Raw genomic sequence first — 7,333 nt, forward strand, 5'->3', positions numbered from 1 at the left:
TGTTATCAGTCATATTCCCAGACTAGCTGTTATCTGTCATATCCCCAGACTAGCTGTTATCAGTCATATCCCCAGACTAGATGTTATCAGTCATATCCCCAGACTAGCTGTTATCAGTCATATCCCCAGACTAGCTGTTATCAGTCATATCCCCAGACTAGCTATTATCAGTCATATCCCCAGACTAGCTGTTATCAGTCATATCCCCAGACTAGCTGTTATCAGTCATATCCCCAGACTAGCTGTTATCAGTCATATCCCCAGACTAGCTGTTATCAGTCATATCCCCAGACTAGCTGTTATCAGTCATATCCCCAGACTAGCTGTTATCAGTCATATCCCCAGACTAGCTGTTATCAGTCATATCCCCAGACTAGCTGTTATCAGTCATATCCCCAGACTAGCTGTTATCAGTCATATCCCCAGACTAGCTGTTATCAGTCATATCCCCAGACTAGCTGTTATCAGTCATATCCCCAGACTAGCTGTTATCAGTCATATCCCCAGACTAGCTGTTATCAGTCATATCCCCAGACTAGCTGTTATCAGTCATATCCCCAGACTAGCTGTTATCAGTCATATCCCCAGACTAGCTGTTATCAGTCATATCCCCAGACTAGCTGTTATCAGTCATATCCCCAGACTAGCTGTTATCAGTCATATCCCCAGACTAGCTATTATCAGTCATATCCCCAGACTAGCTGTTATCAGTCATATCCCCAGACTAGCTGTTATCAGTCATATCCCCAGACTAGCTGGTATCAGTCATATCCTTAGACTAGCTGTTATCAGTCATATCCCCAGACTAGCTGTTATCAGTCATATCCCCAGACTAGCTGTTATCAGTCATATCCCCAGACTAGCTGTTATCACCTGTTGTATTCGGCACTTGTGACAAATAACATTTAATTATTCCCCACCACCTGGGACCTGTAACACATGCGTAATACAATAATAGGAGAAAGCATTGTCACTTTAATACCACTCACCTTGAATTAAGAATCATGAAAGTCAGTGAAGAGGACCGTGCTTAGAAGACAGAACAAAGAATAAACATGGGTAATGTAGTTGACAAAACCCCAGTGAAAAGAAACAACAGCAAAGTAGGGGTTATAAAACAGCATTTTATTACTGCTACCTCACACCCACAGTGACTTATAACACTTTACTTTAACACATGGAGTAGCAAAGGGTTGTTATCATCATTCATTTGTAAGCGTGGTTTTTATTCAAGCAAAATACTTAAAAAGTAAAAGCCACACACACTTCACTTTCTCCAAAGATACATTTAATCTGGAACGTTATATTCCTTTACTACAAAAACATACACAACCTTAATAAAATAATAGTAATAATATAATGTGAAACATACACAACCTTAATAAAATGATAGTAATAATATAATGTAAAACATACACAACCTTAATAAAATGATAGTAATAATATAATGTAAAACATACACAACCTTAATAAAATAATAGTAATAATATAATGTGAAACGAACACAACCTTAATAAAATGATAGTAATAATATAATGTAAAACATACACAACCTTAGTAAAATAATAGTAATAATATAATCTAAAACGTACACATCACCACTATGTAGATGGTTTGTTTGCTCCAATCCACATCAGTACAAGTTATTCTCTGCACTCCGGAACTGCACATCCCACACCAGACAAGAGTTATGATACAATCCAGATATTAACCTACTGTAGCATGGGAGAGTAACCTCTAGTAGCATGGGAGAGAAACCTACAGTAGCTTGGGAGAGTAACCTACAGTAGCATGGGAGAGTAACCTACAGTAGCGTGGGAGAGTAACCTACAGTAGCATGGGAGAGTAACCTACAGTAGAATGAGAGTGTAACCTACAGGGAGAGTAACCTACAGTAGCATGGGAGAGTAACCTACAGGGAGAGTAACCTACAGTAGCATGGGAGAGTAACCTACAGGGAGAGTAACCTACGGTAGCATGGGAGAGTAACCTAAGGTAACATGGGAGAGTGACCTACTGTAACATGGGAGAGTAACCTACAGTAGCATGGGAGTGTAACCTACTGTAGCATGGGAGTGTAACCTACTGTAGCATGGGAGAGTAACCTACAGTAGCATGGGAGAGTAACCTACAGTAGCATGGGAGAGTAACCTACAGTAGCATGGGAGAGTAACCTACAGGGAGAGTAACCTACAGTAGCATGGGAGAGTAACCTACAGGGAGAGTAACCTACAGTAGCATGGGAGAGTAACCTACAGGGAGAGTAACCTACAGTAGCATGGGAGAGTAACCTACAGTAGCTTGGGAGAGTAACCTACAGTAGCATGTGAGAGTAACCTACAGTAGCATGAGAGAGTAACCTACAGTAGCTGAACAGTCAACTGAGCCAAATGGAGAATAACCTACAGTAGCATGTAGCTGAACAGTCAACTCAGCCATATGGTGGAGTAACCTACTGTAGCTGAACAGTCAACACAGCCGTATGGAGAATAACCTACAGTAGCATGTAGCTGACCAGTCAACTCAGCCGTATGGAGAATAACCTACAGTAGCTGAACAGTCAACTCAGCCATATGGAGAATAACCTACAGTAGCTGAACAGTCAACTCAGCCATATGGAGAATAACCTACAGTGTAGCTGAACAGTCAACTCAGCCATATGGGAGAATAACCTACAGTAGCTGAACAGTCAACTCAGCCATATGGGAGAATAACCTACAGCGTAGCTGAACAGTCAACTCAGCCATATGGGAGAATAACCTACAGTAGCATGTAGCTGAACAGTCAACTCAGCCATATGGGAGAATAACCTACAGTAGCTGAACAGTCAACTCAGCCATATGGAGAATAACCTACAGTAACATGTAGCTGAACAGTCAACTCAGCCATATGGGAGAATAACCTACAGTAGCTGAACAGACAACTCAGCCATATGGAGAATAACCTACAGTAGCATGTAGCTGAACAGTCAACTCAGCCATATGGGAGAATAACCTACAGTAGCTGAACAGTCAACTCAGCCATATGGAGAATAACCTACAGTAACATGTAGCTGAACAGACAACTCAGCCATATGGAGAATAACCTACAGTAGCATGTAGCTGAACAGTCAACTCAGCCATATGGGAGAATAACCTACAGTAGCTGAACAGTCAACTCAGCCATATGGGAGAATAACCTATAGTAGCTGAACAGTCAACTCAGCCGTATGGAGAATAACCTACAGTAGCTGAACAGTCAACTCAGCTATATGGAGAATAACCTACAGTAGCTGAACAGTCAACTCAGCCATATGAAGAATAACCTACAGTAGCTGAACAGTCAACTCAGCCATATGGGAGAATAACCTACAGTAGTTGAACAGTCAACTCAGGATTCATTTCCTTTTACTTTGAGTCCTTAGTGGTGAATTACTACGACAATAAAGAGAACAGTCCTTCTGTTATCAGTTCATTGTATTGTTATTGCATATGTTTTGTTATTGTATTATTATGTATAATACATGTGTATTGCTATATATTGCTATATATGTACTTGAACATTTTAGTTGAATAAGCAGAAAATAGTTCATGATTGTTAGTACTTATCATAATCCTATTTAGCAGTTGAGAGTACCGAGGATGAATCCTACTTCTCACAGATCCATCTGTATTCATAGTAACAGTCATAGTCCCACCAAGCGCCTGTGTCTGATGACCTGGAGTAGAAATACACACAGTTCTCTGCTCCTTCACCATTAGGCTGTCCACTGTTCCAATACCTGTAGGAGAAACAACACATAGAATCACTGTCCACTGTTCCAATACCTGTAGAAGAAACAACACATATAATCAGACTGTCCACTGTTCCAATACCTGTAGGAGAAACAACACATAGAATCAGACTGTCCACTGTTCCAATACCTGTAGGAGAAACAACACATAGAATCAGGCTGTCTACTGTTCCAATACCTGTAGAAGAAACAACACATAGAATCAGGCTGTCCACTGTTCCAATACCTGTAGGCGAAACAACACATAGAATCAGGCTGTCCACTGTTCCAATACCTGTAGGAGAAACAACACATAGAATCAGACTGTCCACTGTTCCAATACCTGTAGAAGAAACAACACATAGGATCAGTCTGTCCACTGTTCCAATACCTGTAGGAGAAACAACACATAGAATCAGACTGTCCACTGTTCCAATACCTGTAGAAGAAACAACACATATAATCAGACTGTCCACTGTTCCAATACCTGTAGGAGAAACAACACATAGAATCAGACTGTCCACTGTTCCAATACCTGTAGGAGAAACAACACATAGAATCAGGCTGTCCACTGTTCCAATACCTGTAGGAGAAACAACACATAGAATCAGGCTGTCCACTCTGAACCTACTACTCCAGACAGTGATGTCATAGTGACACAGAATTCATGAATGTCTTACTGTGTGGTCAGTGGTGTGTCGTCCACCCATTTCCAGGTCCCCTCAGAAACAGAGTCAGTCAGACCAATCCAGACATATTTCTTTACCCCGCATAACCAATTGACTAATGTCTGTAATTGTGGAAGAGATTCAACATTGTTAATACATAGCCATTACTATGTGTCTCTCTCTCTCTGTCTCTCTCTGTCTCTAACTCTCAATTCATTTCATTTCAATTTAAGAGCTTTATTGTGAAAAATATATTAACATTGCCAAAGCAAGTGAACTAGATAATTAACAATGGTGAAATTAACAATACAAATGAACAGTAAACATTACACTTAGAAAAGTTCCAATACAATAAAGACATTTCAAATGTCATATCATTTGCACGTAGTTAAAGTACAAAAGGGAAAATAAATAAACATAAACATTGTTTTTGTTCTTCACTGGTTGCCCTTTTCTTGTGGCAACAGGTCACAAATCTTGCTGCTGTGATGACACACTGGAATTTCACCCAGTAGATATGGGAGTTTATCAAAATTGGGTTTGTTTTCAAATTCTTTGTGGATCTGTGTAATCTGAGGGAAATATGTGTCTCTAATAGGTTCATACATTGGGCAGGAGGTTAGGAAGTGAATCTCAGTTTCCACCTCATTTTGTGGGCAGTGTGCACATAGCCTGTCTTCTCTTGAGAGCCAGGTCTGCCTACGTCGGCCTGTCTCAATAGCAAGGCTATGCTTTCCTTGAGTTTGGGTCAGTCAGTGGTCAGGTATTCTGCCACTGTGTCTCTCTGTTTAGGGCCAAATAACATTGTAGTTTGCTCAGTTTGTTTGTTAATTCTTTCCAATGTGCCAAGTAATTATCTTTTTGTTTTCTCATGATTTGGTTGGGTGTAATCGTGTTGCTGTCCTGGGGCTTTGCGGGGTCTGTTTGTGTTTGTAAACAGAGCCCCAGGACCAGCATGCTTAGGGGACTCTTCTCCAGGTTCATCTCTCTGTATGTGATGGCTTGGTTATGGAAGGTTTGGGAATCGCTTCCTTTTAGGTGATTGTAGAATTCAATGACTCTTTTCTGGATTTTTTCTGCTCTGCATGCATTATTTGGTGTTTTACGTTGTACACAGAGGATATTTTTTTAAAGAATGATGTATGCAGAGTCTCAATTTGATGTTTGTCGCATTTGGTGAATTCTTGGTTGATGAGCGGACACCAGACCTCACAACCATAAAGGGCAATAGGTTCTATAACTGATTAAAAAAAAATCCAGATCCTAATTGGTATGTCAATTTTATGTTCCTTTTGATGGCATAGAAGGCCGTTCTTGCCTTGTCTCTCAGATCGTTCACAGCTTTGTGGAAGTTACCTGTGGCGCTGATGTTTAGACCAAGGTATGTATAGTTTCTTGTGTGCTCTAGGGCAACGGTGTCTAGATGGAATTTGTATTCATGGTCTTACTGAGATTTATTGTCAGGGCCCAGGTCTGACAGAATCTGTGCAGAAGATCTAGGTGCTGCTGTAGGCCCTCCTTGGTTGGGGACAGAAGCACCAGATCATGAGCAAACAGTAGACATTTGACTTCAGATTCTAGTATGGTGAGGACCGGGGCTGCAGACTGCTCTAGTGCCCTCGTCAATTCGTTGATATATATGATGAAGAGGGTGGGGCTTAAACTGCATCCCTGTCTCACTCTCTTTTTGTCTCTCACTCACTCACTCACTCACTCACTCACTCACTCACTCACTCACTCACTCACTCACTCACTCACTCACTCACTCACTCACTCACTCACTCACTCACTCACTCTCTCTCGCTGTCACCCTCTCTCTTTGTCACACACCTGTTGTTCTTGGCTGTTGATGACCACCAGGTCTGCTCCTCTATTTCTGCAGTCCTGTCTGCTCTCCTCCCAGGATTTGGACTCAGTAGAGACGTAGTAACAACTGTTACCAAGCTTCTTCCATCCTTGAGGACACACTATAAGTTGAACATTTCTTGCTTTAGTCACTTTAATACAACATTTAATTAAGTATCAAGGAAGACACTAACTAATGGATGGTTTGGAAGCATCATTTTTCATTTAATTTAAGTTAAATTCCTGTCTGTAAGTGACGTGAACTGATACAGAGACTGTCAAACAGAACAGTCATGAGACTATTTGACTCACCTTTCTCAACTAAAGATTGTTTCAGACGTTCTGTCTCTTTCTGTAGCTGGTCTCTCTCTTTGGTCAGGGTGTTGTATCTGGTCTGTAGCTGGTCTCTCTCTTTGGTCAGGGTGTTGTATCTGGTCTGTAGCTGGTCTATCTCTCTGGTCAGGGTGTTGTATCTGGTCTGTAGCTGGTCTCTCTCTTTGATCAGGGTGTTGTAACTGGTCTGTAGCTGGTCTCTCTCTTTGGTCAGGGTGTTGTAACTGGTCTGTAGCTGGTCTCTCTCTGGTCAGGGTGTTGTAACTGGTCAATTGGTTTCTCTCTGACATAATGAGATCATTGAACAAGGTAACAGTGGAAAAGTTAATCAGACATTACCAAGGTTGGGGTCAGTTGCATTCAATTCCAGTCAATTCAGGAAATAAACTGGAATTCTAATTGAATTCCAATTATCTTCAATGCTTTTCAAATCATGAAAATGTGGAATTGAAAGTTGGCTTACTTTCTGAATTGAATTGACTGGAATGTAAATGTAATTCAACCCTGGTTGTTACACCACTGATGATGAAGAATGTTTGAGTGAGAACATATCAAACTCACGGTAGAGTAACAGGCCTATGATCCCAGCCAGTAGGAGAACACACAGCAACCCCAGACATACTGCAGCAGCTCCAGAGTATCTCTTCCACCACTGACAAAACACTGAAGCACAAATTATTACCATAAGAACTTGCTCTTTATCAGCGTTGTAGTTGGTGTCTACATATGTGTCCAG

The 7,333-nt window shown here is 41.1% G+C and overlaps 1 long non-coding RNA gene across 1 annotated transcript; it reads right to left on the minus strand.

Annotated features, from left to right (window-relative positions):
- Window positions 1-4,315: 4,315 nt before the first annotated feature.
- Window positions 4,316-6,789, minus strand: LOC106610411 (uncharacterized). Its single transcript, XR_006767586.1, has 3 exons — window positions 6,577-6,789; window positions 6,250-6,386; window positions 4,316-4,541 (listed from the first exon to the last, which is right to left on the minus strand). It is a non-coding gene; the product is annotated as an uncharacterized lncRNA (long non-coding RNA).
- Between the last annotated feature and the right edge of the window lie 544 nt (window positions 6,790-7,333).

Source organism: Salmo salar, unplaced genomic scaffold (assembly GCF_905237065.1).
Source record: "Salmo salar unplaced genomic scaffold, Ssal_v3.1, whole genome shotgun sequence".
Lineage (NCBI taxonomy): Eukaryota > Metazoa > Chordata > Actinopteri > Salmoniformes > Salmonidae > Salmo > Salmo salar.